We start from the raw sequence: 20,499 nt of genomic DNA, 5'->3' as shown, positions 1-20,499 counted from the left end.
TTAAAAATAAACTACAGGTAATTATGATTGTGTCAGTCTAAGTACCTCACAGTGTGACTTCAATGAAAGCCACACAGGATTGGTTAAATGCTTGTTCACACCAATAACTACAATGATAATTATATTAGCATTAAACAGACACATTTTTTTTTGTTTATTATAAAAGCCTGTTCACACAAAGGGTGTTAATTATAGAATAGCAATATCTATAAAGTTTTAATAATCAACCAAAATCTATGAGAATAGAGAAGTGCACACCACAGCTAGAGGCCCGTTTACACCAAGGATGATAACTATTACGATATTCTAAAAATAAATTTAAAAATAAAAGAATAGCAGAGTCCGCACCACAACTATAACTTTTCAGAATGTCTTTCTTCCAGCTGATGAACAAAACATTGACAGCCAATTAGAATCCACGCAACTTTAAAGTGCCTGAGTATATAGCAAACTTAAAATAAACAGAGCATTATTGTGGATTGCTGTGGATGCTTTTGGCTGCGTACGAATTATGACTTGTTGCCTCGCTCGCTGCCCTATCAGGTAACGGCTGCGTCCGAAAACTGATAAATGCTGTCTTCGGAGGACGCATTCCAAGGTCGGAAGGCATCAAGGTACGTCCGAATCCAATGTTAGCTTCACCTCCTGTCTCATGAGATACCGTCATCTGATCGATTTTTAGATGTATCCTTCTCTGCCTTTGATATCCCACAATCCTGCGCTTTCCATTCTGTGACAGTTATGCTTAAAAATAAAGATGGCGTCTGAAAGTTGCGGCTGGTCATCAGTTTGTGTGTAAATGTACATTTTTGATCAATGTTTTCCACTTATGATGTCATTTCTAGCAAGAGATCACAGTCATTAAATATTCACTGTAGCTTTCACTGCAGAAATATTCACTGCAAATATTCACTGAAAAGTAAATATTCACTGCTTGACTTCTCAAGCAGTGTCTGTGCATGAAGGTAACTGCTGAAACTGATTTTGGACAGACTTCTGAGGAGGCATAATCGTTTTATGATCTATAACAAAATAGAGAAAGCTTTGGTAATAAGTAAATATTTAATTACTACAACAGTGATTTCTCGCTGTATGAAATCAAAAGTGGAAAACGTTGAACAAAAACGTATATTTACACACAAAATGACCACCAATCACAAATTTCAGATGCCATCTTTATTTTTTTAGCTTAACTGTCACAGAATGGAAAGCGCAGGATTGTGTGAAATCAAAGGCAGAGAAAGACACATCTATACGCTGCCTTCAAAAATCGATCAGATGACGGTATCTTAGGAGCCAGGAAATAAAGCTAACACTGGATTCGGATGTGCATTGATGCCTTCTTACTTTGGAAAGCGCCCTCCGAAGGCAGCATTTTTAAGCTTTCGAATGCATCCATAATATATTTCTTTTAACATTTTTTTTAACATCTTAATGATAACGACACAAAGGAATAACATTGGAATCACTTGCAGAACATTTTTCCTTCCCCAGGTGATGGAAGATAAAAACACTGACAGCCAATCAAAATCCACCCGAATTTAAAGAGCTTGATTGCACACTTATAGTAAACAAATATTATCATGCGTTGGGGTAGAAACTAATGTGAACGGGCCTTAAACATGCAGTTATTTCGTCCACTGATTCTAAACAGTCAATATTTCGTTCATCAGCTGGGAAAGAAAAACGTTCTGAAAGAAGTCGTTAGCATTAGTTGTGGTATAGACTTCCCTCTTCTTGTAGATTTATTAAAACTTTGTAGTTATTGTTATACAGTACTTGTCACTCTTGATGTGAATGGACCTTAATTGATGATAGAATTTTCATTTTTGTGTGAACTTTTCCTTTTAACACTTCTATAAATCTGTGGATGCAAAAAACACAAAAGATGCTTTCTTTGTACTCAACTATTTGAGCCACTTAAACACTGGAGTCTGGCCAAACAGCACATATGCCAGCATTCTGAATCGTGCAGATTTGCGTATGTATTACGCAGGCTGTCCTGCTTTATGTACGGTTTCCCTGGTGTAATGAATCGATAATGTACTGTTGATTTTCACAAGATGGGTTACTTCCTGATCGTGCCAAAGTTCCTCAGAGGACGCTGACATCAAACAGCCACACATTTTCATGTGCTTTTTCACAACAAATTACATTTACCACAAACTTAGAGAAAATAGTTTCCATTTGACTTTTCGCAGTCCACCCTTTGCCTCAAGACAAAGCAAGGCCTTGGGAGTGTGATATCAGATGAGCTAAGAATGCACATTTTTGCATTTGGCAGATACTTTTAACCATAGCAACTTCATTCAATATATATATATAAAAGTCAGTGCTTTCCCTGGGAATCAAACCCATGAAGTCAGTGTTGCTAGTGCCATGCATCTGTTTAGCTAGGAACAATTATAAATCAGTCAGGTGTTATCAGCCACATGAAGAACTTTTTCAGTTAATATTATAAATAAGACTAATATCACTAATGCACTAACTTGTATTGTCTGTGTAGGTCGGGTGAAAGCATGAACGTCATAAAACCTTCACCACATGTTTGTGGGAGTCATGACGACCGCACACTGATCCAGCTGCAGTCTGAGTGATACCAGAATCACTCTGGGAGTAATTTCAAAATTTCAGACACATTCAGACCAATAAATCCATAGAAGATTCATAAAGGGCCACCAAATTGTCAACAAGCCCTGGGGCCACACGCTAAGTAGCGAGATTCTGCTCCGCATCAGTTCATCTGTTCTTACTTTTTCATGGGGATCCAGGCACTGAGTCAGTATTTGGCTTGCTGCTCATGACATCACTGTCATATTTCATACAGAAACCAAAGTGACTGAGTGAGAAGAGGCCTTGAAGTTCATAACTTCCAATAGATGAGGTCCAGAGTCGCAGCTTTGCAGTATTTTGTTGTTGTTGTTGTTGTTGGTTGTTCTCATCTGCCTGGCAGTGAAAAGACAACTAGGTAACGCAAACATATCGAGCTGGATTTTTTTTTACACTTTTTATCACAATTATGAGAATACTTTGGAAATTAAAAGGGTAGTTCACTCAAAAATGTAAATTCTGTCATCATTTTCTCTTTTTTCTTTTCTTTCCTTTTTTTCTGTGGAACATCTTGGTAACCAAATAGTTTTGGTTACCACTGACTTCTGTTGTGTGCACAAAAAACCACTTTTTGACATTTCTCAAAATATCTTTATTTTTTACAGAAGAAAGAAAGTCATACATGTTTGGATTCAAATGAGGGTGAGTAAATGATGAGAGAATTTTTGATTTGTGGGTAAACTAGAACTTTAAACTAGTCATCACAACATAGCACATCACTGTTTATGATACTACAAAAGTCATTTGCAGCATTTAATAAGTGGATTAAATATCCTAATTATGAGATATGTGCACATGAATGACCAAGCAAAGCCATATTTACCTGTGGGACATTTTGAATTCTCAATTATAGCAAAGTTGCGACTCTGGAAGTAGCATGCCCAAATTATTCATTTATTTTATACGACAGAGTTCATAGTCAAAACCCTTTGTGGTTTGCTTTGTGAAGATTAATTTGTTAAATTACCTTACATTTAATTAATGTTAAGTTGTTTTTCTTTAGACACCATGCATAAATAGTTAAGTAAAAGTACTTGTCCACTAATGCAGGAAAAAAAGTTTTTTGTTTGATTTGTTTTGGCTATGTTTATGTAGTTTCCAACTTGAATGCATGACCTTGGCTTTCCAGGTCTCTTATTCACCATCTTTCCTACATTTAGATAGGTGGGCAAACGCATTTTTGTCTCAATGCATGCATTGTTTTAGTTTGGCAGCACCGCCGATAGCTTAGCTTAGCATAATGAATGGGATCCTTTGTTGCCAGCTAGCATGTCGTGAGTAAAAGTGATAAAAAATAAAAACGCATTACTTCTTGTGGCCTGCGTATTCACAACGAGTACAAATAGCAATGCAGATTAAGACTAGGCGATTTCCTAGGCAGATATTGACATGGGACTATATTCGGGGGAAGCACAGGCGAAGCATTACTACTTGGGCGCAGAGATATCACACAACACCTGAAATCCCCCAACTTCCGTCAACATACCAGCGTGAATAGTAGCCGGCTATTTTTCCTACAGTAGACATAGTGAATGGCGATGAACATGGCGGATTTTGTGAGAGATGAGGAGGGTGACTTCTCAGACAGTCAAGAGCCAGAACCGTACCTCTATGAACCAGAGTTTTCAGAAGACGAGCTGCGTGCTTTGGAAATAGAACGACAGGAGGAGGAGGCTGCGATCGCTCAACAACCTGAGGACGTGAGGATGAGAGTCAACACGAACTGGTGGTGAGTGTGATATCTCTGCGCCCAAGTAGCAGTGCTTCGCCTGTGCTTCACCCCAATATAGTCCCAAGTCAATATCTGCCTATATAGGAAATCACCTAGTCTTAATCTGCATTGCTATTTGTACTCGTTGTGAATACGCAGGCCACAAGAAGTAATTTGTATTATTATATATTTTTTTACTTTTACTCATGACATGCTAGCTGGCAACAAAGGATTCCATTCATTATGCTAAGCTAAGCTAGCGGTGGTTCTTCCAAACTAAAACAATGCATGCACTGAGACAAAAATGCGTTTGCCCACCTATCTAAATGTAGGAAAGACGGTGAATAAGCCCTATTTAAAAAAACGGTGGAGTGTTCCTTTAAGGACAAAAGGACAAACAGGGACACGAATCATCAGTCAAAGATGAAGAGCTACTGCTGGTATTGTTTAAATTAGAGAGTTTCCCAACTTCGCTTTGTTTGATTATCCATGAAAGGATCTTGTCAAGTGATCACGTGCAGCCCCACACTGGAACAGACTCGACAAATTACCCTGAAAAACAAAACAAAATCTGCTGTTATGTACAAAGAGAAGCTTTACCACCATCCTAGACTACTAGTGCATGTTTACTTGGATTTGAAACTTAAATATGCTCACATGTAAGAGGACCGTACTTTTCTCATCACTATGACAAATTTATATCAAAACCACTTCAAATTAGCTTTGACGGATGATTCGATTTAGCAGCAAAATCAAGCCCTTTACTTTCCGTCTGTCATTGAGGTTAATGTGATTAAGGCGGATAGACAAACAGGCGCATGGGAAAATATTGTAATGCCAGGACGGTTGAGGCTACTTGTAAATGTTTGAGGCAATGTAAACACTGCAATGCACGTAATACACATAAGGACAAATATTGACTAACACTAAACTCCCACACACGCTCATAGAGCCAAAGAGGAAGCTGTTGGCTCTTTCCATTCTGATTACATGCAGACGTAAACTTGGACCCACACACGCTTATTGACACCAGCTGGGAAGGGTTTCATTCTGAACTCGTGTCTGAGTATATAATATACATATATCATATATATATATATATATATATATATATATATATATATATATATATATATATATATATATATATCATCGTTACTTCATTATAATACATTGGAAGGGGTTGGCATGGATTTGAGCATTTATATCTGCCATTCAAAGTTTAGGACCTTTAATGACATGGAACAGCTATTAAGTGGACCTACTGTAAACACAACTTAGAACTAATGCAGCTCAGTCCAATACAGTGATGGGAACAATCGCTGCATGCTATGTGCTAATAGCCTGAACCTCAAAGGCATTTTTGTTTCCCAGAACAGTTCGGCATGGCTACAATCCCCTGTGGAGTTGCAAACATCTAATGTGGAAAGTGTAGAGTGAGCTACTGAACGTCTGAATGCTGTGAAAAGAGGCAGAGCGTGTGGAAAGCCAGCCTCCCTCTGTGCACAGACATGATGTGTGGGATTTATGAACATGGCCTAGATATGTATAGGTAATTATTGCTGGTTCAGGATATCACTCCCTGTATGCTAACTGTGTTGTAAAATCTCCCCCAAAAAAAGAGCCTTGCTCCAATGTTTTGTATTCAACATACCACGCAAAATAATCAATTCATATATTAAAGAACATAAGAATTAAAGGGATAATTCACTAAAAAAATGAAAATTTCCCCATGATTTACTCACCCTCAAGCCATCCTAGGTGTATATGACATTCTTCTGGCACTAAAATCCAACGGTGATTCTAACTAACAATTTTTAGTTAACTTTACTTAATGTCTTAACTTAATTGTAAAAATCTAGTAATCTGTACTATTCACATACTATGCTTTATTTACTCAGAAAACCCAAGTTAAGATTAATTGATTGGTTTGAGTGTGGTTTTTGAGGCGGGGAAAAACCTAATGGACTTTTCACTCATTTCCTCCACTTCTCCACAGAAATTCTTCTCTGTTTGCATTCACTTATTTCCCAAAGTCATGTTGAATGTTGACATTTTAATACAACTGAAAAAATTGAGAGAACATCACATAAGCTGACTTCATAAATTGATGTTGATTTTCATAAAATGGTTTTAGTCACCATTATGGTGATTAGTGTTCCCTTTGGTTGGGCACTTGGAACTTCATTTATACTATTGTAATTCTCTTCCCATTGATGCAGCGATTGCAACAAGAAATCAGTTGTTCGGTTTCAAAGGAAGAGAAGTATATGTACAGTATGTATGTATGTATAACATAACTATATTTCAAGTCAATTAATGACCTTTTCTAATTTTGTTGCTAACACTTATGTCATAAACACCTTGTGAAACTTTTAATTGGGTTTATGTAATCCCTCTATATTTGTGACAATCTTTCAATTGATCATACACTGTAAAAATAAAAGGTGCCTGGAGGAACCTTTTGGGGTTCTTCACTTTGCCACACCGGCGGAACCGTCTGTAGATCCTCTAGGCACCCTTTAAAAAGGTGCGGTTCTCTGAGGAACCACACAGGTTTCCTGAGGAACTCTTATATAAGGCACTGTGTGGAACCACTGTGGGTGGCTCCAGGAACCAAATTTCAATTTTATTTTATTTGTATTAAATTAATTTGATGTTGTTACTATGGTTACCACCATTAACTTCTATTATAATAAACAAACTGAACCAAATACAAAATAAGAATTGTTTATTACATATTTTAGATCCATTTTAATACATACACTTCCATGCACTTGAAAAAAAAAGCTAGTAATAGATTAATATCAATGAATACACACACACACAAAAAATAGTATAATACATAATTAACATGAATAATCAACCATGTGTATACAATAAGCTACACAAGAAAAGACATCTCAACAAAATGCATGGAAAACACATGTTCCATGTAATAAATCAATGTAAAAAATTACAATTTTGACTAATTAAAAATGTCCATCTTCACTTAATTTTAAAACATGTGTTTCAGTCCGCTTGTTAAGTCTGACGTCACTGTTTCCAAGTCCAAAAGCTCTATCAGATGCCAAAAACAAACAACAAACAGTGCTAATATACACGCATTGTGCTGTAATATTCCTGAAAATTATGATCCTAACCTTTCTCTCTATTCCGAAATCTCAGATGGTAAGTTATCCATAAAATGTTGAATCATAAAATGTTGAAGTCTGGGATGCCGTGAGACTGGAGACTGAAATGTACACTATGGCTTTTGAAAAGCTTAAATGTGTGACTTGAATCAACAGTTCCCATAAATGGTTGTTGAGTATTCTCAATATCTAGAAACAAGATAGAGGAAGTAGAAGTAGAGGCTTCGACCCGGAAACAGTATTCCTTATGTCACAACAAGCAGAAAGCATTTTCCATTTTTCCAGAGTTAAGGTGCAGTAAAATGATCTGTTGTTCTGTGAATGTTCACTGGTGAATTCACTCATTTCAATAAGAATCCACACGATCAGCAATTTTGTGTGGTGCTTCATACATTACATCGCTACACTGCTGACAATGGTCAATGGACCTTTTTGCCTGTGTAATTTCACGAAATTCACAAATGTGATGCACCTTTACTCACTGCAACATAAAATGCAATCAATTATAAAATCTTCACAAGGGACACGTGAGGTACTTAACGAGTTAGAAAAGTGAAAAGGTGCATCAGCTTCATTTTCTGTTTGTTTTTCCTCTTTTCTGGTGGATGGTCCAGGCACTTCAGTGATTTTCAGGTCTACAGGAGGATTTTTATTCTTGATCAAACTTGAAATCAATTCTTGATTTTTATTTCAGCTTACCGAGATCCCTGCAAAGTACAAAATTAACTGTTAGTAAGGTTATTAAAGTGATAGTTGTGAAATTTAAATAATTTCCTCAGCCTTGTGACGTTCCAAACCTGTTTGACTTTCTGTCTGTGGAACCCGAAACCAGATCTCAGGCATTATGCAACCCGTCACCATTTCATTATCACTGCATGAAACACAAGCATAAAAAATTGTGTAATTCATTCACACCATTCTTATGTACACTTGTCTAGTTCAATTCAATGCAACAATTTATGTAAAAATGGTTAAGCTCCAAAAATGTCCCAGAAAAGATCCTAAAAATAATCAATGAGTTCACAACTCATGTGTTATGGGTTGTGTTGTAAGTCTTATGAAGCCATATAATAGCTTTTTCCCTTTTTTTGGTCGAAAAAGACTAAACTTGAAGTTATAATTCAGTATAACTGATTAAAAAAGTACACAGTCAAACAATACAATTTCACGCAGAGAAAGTTCACAGTAATAAAGTACTTGCATGTGGTGTATAGGTAACTTACTGTAATTCAATGTTGCCTCTGAAATGTTCAGATTATTTTAGAAATGTACTGGTTGTTCTGGGGAAACAAAAGAACAAAGCTGATTATTCACAACATAATATTTATTGACCAGTAAATGGCTTTAAAATGGTATTTGAGAGAATGAGGGCACCTGTAGTAAGTAAAGTTAGGCTAAACAAAAACAGACCAAACTATATTAACCTGCTTTTGTTATTCATAACAAACGCCAATGACGACAGCAGGAATCAGTTAAATTAGTTAGGCTATCTCAGCAATTTGAAGACACAGTTTTACAGAATATGTTGAATTGAATGACTAAATCAATCTAAGACAATAAGTCAATAATTTCCATTTGTTCATTAACTTACGTTAGATCAACGTAGTTAGCATCGCGGCTAAAACCTTCATACCAGATACTATGCAATAAACGAGTGGTAAACACTGTAACGTAGTAATGTATAATAAATTTAGTTTATATATATATATGTGTGTTTGAATATAGTGAGTAGACTCTGTATTTATATTTATTTGGCGAGTTTACAAACCTTGTAACGGAGAGCCGATCAAACGGCGGAAGCTTTGATGAGAGGACGGAGCCGTTACCCGATGACGTGGATCAGCTGAGCTTTGTTGCGCGCGAGCAGCGCGAGGAACTGAAGCGATGACAGCAGAGGAATAGCAGCAGTTTCGTGACAGAATAAAACGTTTCTCCTCCTGGTTCTTCTTCTTCAAATAATAATTTATGAAGAAGTAGGTAAAAATTATTATTTTATTACTATTATTTATTCAATAATAATTAATTAATTCTTATTATTAATATTATTATAATTTAGTGTTGTTGTTTAAGGTTTAAATTAATCAATAAAATAGGCCTATAGATACTAAATAAATGTAAGCTACCCAGGTGAAAAAATGTATTAGGCTACTGTTAAATGTATTAAAAATGCATTAAAGTATATTTGTATTGTAGGCCTACTAAAAACACACTCAAGTACATTTTTAATTGTACGTCTTTTTCACCTGGGTATGTATACTGAATCAAACTTAAGTAGCCTATAATAATAATAATAGGATAATAATAATCTCATTCTGGCCTCACTGAACCATTGGGTTCCTCCAGATGCTGGCTTTAACATAAGAGATCTTCCAGGAACCACTTAAATGTAAAAAGATCTTCCAATAACCCTTTTATCGCATTCAAGTTCCTCTATTTTCCCCCAAAGCACTTCGAGGTCTCATAGTAATGAAAAGGTGACTCCAGAACCTCTGAACTAAATACAAAGTGCTTAAAGGATCCCATAAGTTCCAGCAAGAACCTAAAAGATTGTCAATGCTCCTCCAGTAACCCTACTATAGGAGAAAGAGCTTTGAGGCACTTAAATTACATTTTGAAGTTCCTTGAGTATCCGACAGGATATTTGAGGCTCCTTTAGTTTTTACAGTGTACTTGAGTCACACAGACTTCATCGTTCAGCCTGCAAAACACAACAATGGTAACAATTATATTTTATTTAAAGTAAATTAACAAGTACTCTCTACAGTTCATTTTTAGTTACTAGTACTCTTGTGTAAGTGAACTATACTAACTAAGCATTCGTCAGTACCACATACTATTCTTATTTCACTTGAATTTTTTTTTTAAGGCAATCTGTTTGCATGCCCTTTTTTCAGTAAGTCCAACTAATTAGATTTTACTGTGTAGGAGTTATATTATTAGTTATATTAAAACATGTCCTGGCTCTTCCAAGCTTTATAATGGCAGTGAATGGCTCTATATTTTTTCCATCATATTAAAAGTCCATCAAAGTGCATCCATTCATGATTAAGGTGCTCCACACAGCTCTGGTCTCTCCATATCGAAAACTTTATCGACTAAAATAACTAGCTTCTGGCAGGCGGCTGTAAGCATCGATTTATGGTGGAAGAGTAACTCTTGAACTCAAAGCAAACTCATCAAGTGAGAAAATGTAATGATTCAAGGATAACAGATATATACCACTGTTCAAAAGTTTGGGGTATGTAAAAGTTTTGAACGTTTTTGAAAAAAGTATCTTGCGCTTATCCATTTGATCAAAAATTCATTAAAATCTGTAATATTGTTTTTGTTATTATCATTTAAAGAACGGTTTTCTATTTTAATATAAAAAGTAATTTATCCCTGTGATGGCAATTTTCGCCATCATTACTCCAGTCTTCAGTGTCACATGATCCTTCAGAAATCATTCTAATATGATGATTTGCTGCTCAAGAAATATTTCTAATTATCAGTGTTGAAAACAGCTGTGCTGCTTAATATTTATGTGGAAACCGTGAAATTATTGCAGGATTCTCTGAATAATAGAAAGTTCAAATGTATAGCATTTATTAAAAGCAGAAATCTTTTGCAACATTATAAATGCATTTTAATGCGCCACTGCTGTAAAAACATCAAAAGCATGAGTGGAATGGAGGTGGGAATAATCTTGGTATAAAAATAAAACTTTTACTATCAATGTGTGGCTGAATACAAAGTGTTACACATGAATGGAGAGAAAAAAAAATAGCAATTTAGTGACATATCAGAAAGATGACACAATTTCAGTAGGCCTACCTTGTTGTGAAATTGTGAATTATTTGGAATTAGAATAACACCCTATTGAGGTTAACAAAAATAGCCTTTTAAATGTGTTGCTCCATCCAAACTGGCCTTCCTGGGACTTTTACACACTTCAGACATTAGGGTGAAAAGATCATGCACTGTCTGAAACAGTATCCAGTTCACCTCTCAGAAGGTCAGATTCCAAATTCCTCCTGAAGCAGAGCTCACCCCCTCCCTGCAATGCAATATTTCAAGCAGAGAGCTCAGACAACAACCCATAAACTGGGTGCAAGGGCATAGATATTACATGACATGCACAAATAAAGACCTTTTATACCCTGTAACATTGGGATTTGTTGACATTATGTATATATATGACCCAATTCAACATGGTTCCCCGGATTAGACTTTACCTTGCCCAGTTGTAACAAAGAGAAAAGTGTTTTAATTAAAATTAGATGATGTCCAATTGATAAATATCTGATATTTGAGAATATTGGAAACATTTTTATTGTTAAGTAAAATAAATAAATAAATGCATATATAAAATAAAAATCTGTATAATTCCTTAACTGGAAGAAATTTGCTATTTTTAATTATTATTACTCAAAAAGACAAATCTTCATCATTTTCAGACTTAAATGGCACAAAGCAACATCTAAAGGAATAAAATATGATATTGTAGATAGTTTTGTGGTTATTATTGCAAATGTTTAAATCTAACAGTGAATGTGCGCAAAATTTGTGCTGGAATTTTGTTGATCTTCTCTTCGCACACATACTTGGCTCAAAACGTAATGAAATGCTTGTCTGTCTCTTTATCTTCAGAACTTGGACAAGAGATCTGACACAAACGACACAGGCCACAGCAAAATAAATAAATAAATACAAACGTGCTGTTTCTAACCACCCCAAAAATCTTTGTGATGAAACTGAAACCTCTCTAATAGTGAGGGTGTGATGAAGCATCTACATAAAGATGAAACAGAGAGGTCAACTTGGAAAATGCAAACTCTACTCAAATGCCTGGCCAGGAACAACACTGTCATCAAAGGAGATTCCAGAGACAGTAGGAAAGATCCACATGGCAAATCAGCAATGTTTAGATCTTGCTTATCCTTCACCAAACCAGAATTCTCACCAGTTGGAAAACTCCCCAGAGATGCCACTAATGTGTGTTGTTTGATAGTGTAGGGATCAAGGACACATATTAAGGAACAGTCTTCCATAAACTCTCTCTTCCTGGAAGCTCAGTCTGTCTTAATGAGCTGGCTTTGGTAAAAAGAAAACACGTCGTCGAGTTCGCTCTTTCAAGTGCTGCTTTGGAATACCATCAATCCACGCGCTCATCCTCATCGTCTTCGTTCTCAACGTGCCACAGTGTTGGGGAGACTCCATTACAAAGAGTTCCAGTGGGTATCTTGGAGGATCTCAGTTACGCAATTGAGCAAATTTTCATTTTATAAACTGTCCCACCAGCTGGAGGCAACAAAATATGAAGTAAACAGGATGACTAATGGACAAATGTTTCTGAAGAATGAAAAAAACAACAATAATAATAATAATAATAAATATATATATGAACATGCTACTTACAGGGTGGCCGCGGGTCCTTAAAATGTCTTAAAATGTCTTAAATAAAGTTTTCCTAATAAAAGGCCTTAAAAAGTATTAAAATGTCTTAAATTCAGATTCGATAGGTCTTAAATATTTCTGGTCACATTACCGCTAAAATTTCTCCAGTCTGACGGACCTAATGTCCGTCAAATAACCAGTGAAGCATCGAATCGCGAGAATGATTCAGATTTTATTACATAAACAGCTATTGATAATGATAATGTAGGCTTCAAGAAATCAAAACAAATGAGCATAACGGCACACATAAAAAAACTCACAGAAGAAACATACTGATGTAAAAATTCAAAATGATTTTTTAAAAATGTATAACGTGTGATATAGTTAAGTAACATAACATGACGGGAGCTATTTTGCTGAATATTCTCACGATTGCAAATGTTACATTGATTTTAGTTCAATAAACAAGTAATTAATATTAAATTATTTCAATTACTTAGGTTAAATATTACACATACGTATGCAATATAATGTGTATTTCCATCACAGGTTTGGTCTTAAATTTAATTCAAAGTGGCATTAAAAAGGTCTTAAAAAGTCTTAAATTTAACTTGTTTATATCTGTAGACACCCTGTACTTAAATATACCTATTCATTAAAAAAAAAAAAATCTATAATAATTTTTTTCTTCTTTTTTCTTAATTGTGATACCAGGACAGTTTTTAATCACCCTGACATTTTTAGACTTTAATTTTATTTAAGAAATTAAAAATATGCTCATGGTGTATTCAAGTCATTGGATGTATGAATTATAATATATTTTTAATTCGTGTTATTAAGGACGTTGACCCTAATAATAATTGTTATCATTATTGATTCAATGTCACCACGAAAGAGTACCATATTGCACTGCATTGCTTGTTTGATCAGGCACTAAGCATTAGAGTTTATTGAGCTTTTCGCTTAGACTGACTAAGGTTTCCCTGCACAATACCTCTCTCTGTTGGCCACAGTGCTCAAAAAACAACCCTGAACATTCCATCCATGTCCAGCAGATATGCAATGGGGCCCATCTTGTGTTGTTGTATATTTCCCTTTCATTTTCTTTCTGCTTGACACAGGTCCACAGATACACAACTGACCTCTTCCACTAATAAATTAACATTTAAACATATCACCTTCACTGCCTGCCGGGGTGGGTCAATTGGACTCATTGAGTGAATCCGAGAACAGAGGGCCCCACGGTAATAAAACGTGGTGTCTGATTTTGCACTGTTAGGCAATGTTATTTTAGCCGGTGTTTGACTTTTGTGGCTGAGGCTAGACTTGTTAGTTTAGGTTCCTGCCCTTCTGCCAATGTTGTTAGCCACATTCAGAGCCACCCTCAACATATTAGATGACTTTTTGCTTCTTAGCTTTTGAAAATAACACAGCAGAGTGTCCCCCACCTGAAGTCTTTTGCTCAGAGGAGCATCTGATTCCACTCTGAGGTGGAAACTTTTGAGCTTTGGCTTCAAATGAATCTTTGCTCTTTTGATTGAGCAGCATGGAAATGTGTTTGACTTGCTAAATGAAGAGGTTCACCAGCGCATAAAGCAGCATGATGATTTTGAAAGTGTGCATCTATTCAGTCCACGGTTATATAACAGAAAAAATGTGCTTGTGGTTTCACTCAGCCACAGCTTTGAAAAAGGGCACCACAACAAGGCTCAAGAGAGGATCATGTCCTTAACGTCTGTCTACCTTTTGAAAAATAAATATAAAATCAAGTACACATTAATGGCTTGAAAATTACATAAAACCCAACCCTTGAAAAAAAAAACAAAAAAAAACTTGCAGTATATTAACCTAACTCATATGTTTTCAAACTGGGGTCCAGGGAAATGAAATGAAAATAAATGAAAATGGATTTTTTTTTTTTTTTTTAATGACAAGAAATGAAAAGAAAATGAAATGAAATGAAAGTGCATGTCTTCAGTTCAGCCAGTGTTCAGTACCGCAAGAGTTTAAGCCTTGTGAACAATGTCATTAATCTGTGTGAGTAATGTATGAGCAAACATTTAGAGCATGACCTCTGACAAAACAGGTTGAAGTGCTTCCTTTTTGGGAACTTACACTAAGGTATAGAATTTTTTACTTATAAATGGCTCACAAGGTGTAAATATTTGCAGTACTGAACACTCTGGCCGCAGTGCAGACAAGCACTCTTATCTCACATCGCAGTTCTCTGTGGTGTTTAAGGGATAGTTTGTTCAAAAATAAAAATTCTGTCATCATTTACTCACTCTTAAGTTGTTCCAAATAACCTGTATGAATTTCTTTCTTCTGCTGAACCAACGCTATCTCACGACCAATTCATACGAATTCGTATGATTAGTCTAAACCCACGTGATGGGTAGGTTTAGGGGCGGGGTCAGGGTTAGGTCATTCGTATGAATTCATACGAATTGGGCAATTCGTAAAATATGTACGATTTAGCAAAAATCTTACTAATTCGTACGAGTGAGGTCGTATGAATTCGTACGGATTAGCCACCTCGTAGAATTCGTATGAATTGCCGTGAGATCAGGCTGAACACAAAAGAAGATATTTGGCTAACCAAACAGTTGATGGACTTCCATATTATGTATAATGGGGTCCATCAACTGTTTAGTTAGCCAGATTCTTCAAAATATCTTCGTCTGTGCTCACACAAATGCCCCTTATGTACTGCAAGCTAGCACAGGAAACCGTTGGGATTGCATGAGAAGGAAACCAGTGCTTTTATAGTGTACCCCAGTGCTTTCAAGTATATCCCATCAACACCACAAGAAGGTAAAGAATGTGTAAGTAGCAAGCAGCAAGAAGTAATAAAATGTAGGGGCAAAAACAAGGCAATTCTTTGTACTCATACCTAACAGTGTTCTCTCTACATGGCGTGGTATGGTCCTGAAAAGGTGTTACTGAAGTGTTTGACATGAAACCCTACAAAACATAAAAACATCACCACCACGGTGGGGCTGAGGGGCGTTGAAAGGTCCCCGGTCCAATCAGTTCAACTGCGGCATTAACACCTCATTGAGCTGCCAGAGGGAGTGACTGACACCCTACAGGACAGAACTGTGTGAAAGCACACACTGCTCATAAACATCATCACTAGTTAATAATAAATAAAAAAAACAGCTTATAGGCTCTATGCATTATTAAGATTCCCATAATGGAAGTCATAACCATGGCAGGACATAGTGAAATACTGAAAAGGCCAATGGCTGATTATGTAAGTGTTCCCTGTGCAGGAAAAGGTCAGGCAATATGTGCTACCTCTTCTGAACTTTGATGCTAATGAAAAGCAATCATGCATAATTATGGCACAACTTCTTTGGCTTAAGTATGGCTTAACAAGCCCCATCTTCTAAATAAAAGAGCCAAATGCAAATTGGTAAATTCATTGCATCACTGCAGCAACTGTCAAAAGCTCTGATTCCCATAAAATTAAATAAAACAGTGTCTTGTTAATGCACGCTTGGGACTGCACATGCGCATTGGCTCGATCAACCAGAAAAACAGGCATTTTTTGCTATTTTGAGCATAATAAACAAAATTTAGGAGACAGTCCATGTCTGATTTTATTGGTGATTTGAAATGTTATTTAAATGTGAGCTTGGCAAAACGTTTTTTTTTTTTTTTTTTTGGAGATTTCAGCATTTCACTATTCTAGTAGACAGGAGTTGGTCTTGCATGCAATTGTTAAGGGGAAGAATGGGGCTGTAATTATCTTTTATAGAAGTTAATTTCTAAAGTAAAAAAAAAAAAAAAAAAATGAAATAAAGTCAATAAAAATATAAATTCAGTATTGAGAGATATAAAGACAGAATTATGAGAAACAGTCACATTTCCCCTTAGCCACCATCCTCTGCACTTCACTTCCCAGCATCCCTCCTGGTCCCCACCTGCTCATCATCATCACCCTCATCACTGGCACTACAAATGCACACTCCTCACCACAGTTCATTGTCCGACCTCGATCATGCAATGTGGACTATTCCCCCCGTCTCCAGCGACTTCCTTTCCTCTGTTTCTCCATTAAGATCATCCTTTGGACTCCACTACCCTGCTTACCTCATCACTGCACCTTTATATTATCAATACATCACTATTCAGCATCCATCTTCCTCTCCTGTGTCTGCATATCCGTAACAGAAACAATGTCACATTGTGAGATAAAAAGTCACAATTGCGATAAAGACAATTATGATAAAGTCACAATCACGAGGAAAAGTTGAAATTGCTAAATATATAGTGGGAGATATCAAATACGATTGTGCAATTGTGAGATATAAAGTCAAGATTACTTTTTAATTTCTCCATTCTGTGGCTTAAATGGGCTTCCAAGTTGCTTCGAGATCGTCAGATTTATGTTTTAATAGAAGGAGGATGTTTTAATGGCCCATTATCCTGCTATTTTGACACAGACAGTGATTCTTCAACAAGGCTTATAGTGCACTTACCTCGGTTCTCTCAGTGTAAGCTGGAAGTCTTTGAAGCTGTTTCCTGGTGTGTGAGATGCTGAACTGCAGCCAGTTCTTACTAAGGGAGTAATGCAACCGGGTATCCTCCCTGCTCCTTAAGGTCTCCAAACTATCAAGGAAAACCTCCAACAGTGAGGTCTATGGAAAGATCATATCATCATTTTGAGCTTACTACATTTTATTTAATTTTTAATTTGTATATAAATATTCATAATAACTCAAAGGGCTTGTAAACATTTGTTCAGTCCCATAAATCCATTTTTATGATGCATTTTGTAGTTCTGGTTTATGGTGTTTCTAAGTGCCTGCTTTTCAGGACAGCGCTAAAGCTTTCAAGAGCCAATGTTTTCCATTAATACGATGTTTGGAAGTCCCGCTTGGCATGTGGTCATCGCTTTCATCAGCCAGACAGGTCAGGGCGACTGGCACTTCTTTTGCCCTGGCACTGTCTGTAGGAGTATGAGACCGTTCAAAGCTGCAGCCAGGCACAAAGAGGAGACTTGTTCCCCTCAACTCACTGACCTGAGATCAAATATGAAGCTCACACAGACTGCAGGGGAGAGTCAAATCAAAGACATAATTCTGCCACCTTCGCAAAATCTTGCAGCGGTGAACGTTTGGGTCAGACGTCACCGCTGAGAGAGACCTTGGCCAGCAGTAAAGCTGCGTTCTTGACAAATCCTCTAAAGAAATCTGTAGCCGTTTGAAGACAAACAAGAAACTCAATCTGTATGTTACATATTCCTGGGGTAAATGGCCTAAAGGATGTGTCATGAATGAATAAAACAAATAAATGTATGTAAAAGCCAAATCTGTCATTTGTACCATGAATTTCTTTACATTCTTTACAATTATTTAGAAAATAAATGATAGTACAGTTTGCCATGTTTAGAGAGTTTACTAGATGGAAAATTTTACCTACTTTCTAAGGCTTCTAAAACTCTAATGTACTGTCTGTGTATTTAAGCCCTTAGTTTCCACAGTTCATGGTCCGGTTGTGTTTGTTATTCGTGGTTGTATAATAATTATTATCTCTTCTGAGTTTCCCTGTGCCCATTGGATTTAATTATTAAAGACTATTTCCTCAAATCTCGATCTCATCATTTACTCACCCTCAATGCCATCTCAGATGTATGTTAGTTTCTTTCTTCAGTGGAACACATATGGAGATTTTAGAAAAATAATATATCTCTGAGTCTATATAATGCAAGTGGATAGTAACCCAAAAGTCGATGCTTCAAAAACCACGAAAACGAACACAATGGTAATCCATACGACCTCAGTTGATGAATTATTGCCTTCTGAAGCAAAAAGATAGGTGTGTTTAATAGGAAACAGTGTAAATTTTGCTTGGTTTTTGAAGCATAATATTTTGAGTTACTATCCATTTGCATTATATGGACTCACAGAGACTGATTATTTTTCTAAAATCTCAGTTTGTGTTCATCTGATGAAAGAAAGTAATTTATATCTGGGATGACATGAAGATGATTTTTGGGTGGGGTATCTCAATTTTTTTTTTGACTAATTGCTTGTCATGTAGCATGATTTTAATTTTGTTGCACTTCTCCTCATACCATCAAGGGTCTACCAGACAAGCCAAACTTAAGACGCTTAAAAATGACCAAAGGAGGCATGCAGGAAGATGGGGGACTGGAGAGAAAATCTCCTACCACAAGCATCATGCATTCAGCCATCCATCCATCTCTCCCAGCGCACACATTAATCCGGCACATTAGACTGTCAGCTTGAATACATTGACTACTGCATGTGTCAACAAGGATCTGCTTGTCTTGCCCACAGAGCAGGTGAGGTATACATGACCTGACACTCGCACAGAGACTCGTCTGAATGCCTGGAGAAAAGGGAAGAGAGGGAGTCAACAAACTTACATGAGGTCTATGGCGAGGTCACAGATTAAAGAGGCACCCACTGGCCTCAAACGGGAGTAAAACTGAAAGTATGTGTGATATGAGGGTCCAAGCTGTTTCAACAGAACAAGATCAGGTGTTGAAATGAATTCGTTTGGGACCGGCCGCCTTTGCTGGAATGCAGCGTTTGTGTGTTTAACTTAAGCCTGGGATTTCACGTCTCTTTAGATGTTTCTTTAAATAACAAAACATCTATGCAGGTAAAAATAATTATTTGAGAATGATTCTCTTTGTAACAATTCAAATGCTGAGAAAGTGAAAACAAGGCCGAAACGCGCACAGAACAATCACAATATCTGAGGATTTTGGAAGAGCTGAAAAAGAGCCTGGCATGTCCTCAAAAAGACATCTGACTGATAGTGTTTTAGACACGTTAGGTTTTGATTCGTATGATGTAAACTCTTCGGGCTCTTGTGGGTTTGTGCAGAGCTACAATCTGGAAAGATTTTAATACACACAAACACTTTCCTGGCAGTACAACCAATTGAAACAGTTATACCAATATCGTTTACGGTCTGCAGAGGGGTTCTCCTTGGCCACTTCATGTAGGATTACAGTATATGAAGACATTAGTGGGATGCTGAACAGTGTGTACCTGTACATAAATTTCGATCTTAGGGTCATTGTCACTGGGAAAAATTTCTGGAATGTTTTCTGCCCTCTGGCCCATGAGGCTAGATTACTGCAGCCCTAAAGTGATGTTCTACATTCCCCCAACAGATCCTGTGAGCTTTTGAAGAAAAACTTCAAAAAGTGGAGAAACATTCCACACTTGTTATTGACTTCAATTAGATGAGAAGACTTCTCCTGTCTATTGGTCCTTAGCACGCATCTGGAGGAGAAACAGAGACGCTCGCTGTCTCCAGGATTGTCGGACCAGTGCTATGGAAACAAAAAGGCTGCAGCGCTGCTGTCACTTAAGAATGAACAAATATTAAAGATTGAGACCCAAATCCGGATAACAATCTAAAAATAAAACTCTTGACAAATTTCCCACACCAATCACTAGAATAATCTTAACCACAGCCCTCTGTCTGCAATCCTTTAACTCTGTCTGGCTTCAACCATAAATGTTCTGTTTTTGCTTGTGTTTGCCATTAAAGAAATATTTCGACCAAAAAAAAAAAATTCTGCCATGCCGTTATGACTATGTTGCCTTTTCTTCTTCTTCAGTGGAACAAAGAAGAACATTTTGAACAATGTTAAAGGGTTAGTTCACCCAAAAATGA

The 20,499-nt window shown here is 36.6% G+C and overlaps 1 long non-coding RNA gene across 8 annotated transcripts in view; it reads right to left on the bottom strand.

The window, feature by feature from the left end:
* The window catches only part of LOC309482857, a 157,612-nt gene that overhangs the window by 96,713 nt on the left and 40,400 nt on the right, over positions 1-20,499 (bottom strand). For 3 of the 8 annotated variants that reach the window (XR_014200397.1, XR_014200399.1, XR_014200400.1), the window contains 2 exons: positions 17,319-17,477; positions 8,338-16,993 (listed from right to left, as the gene is read on the bottom strand). This is a non-coding gene — a long non-coding RNA (uncharacterized lncRNA). The other 5 variants (XR_014200393.1, XR_014200394.1, XR_014200396.1 and 2 more) reach the window with 4 other exon arrangements.

Source organism: Leuciscus leuciscus, assembly GCF_965113295.1.
Source record: "Leuciscus leuciscus genome assembly, chromosome: 19".
Classification (NCBI taxonomy): domain Eukaryota; kingdom Metazoa; phylum Chordata; class Actinopteri; order Cypriniformes; family Leuciscidae; genus Leuciscus; species Leuciscus leuciscus.
This window is presented reverse-complemented; position numbering and strand designations above follow the sequence as displayed.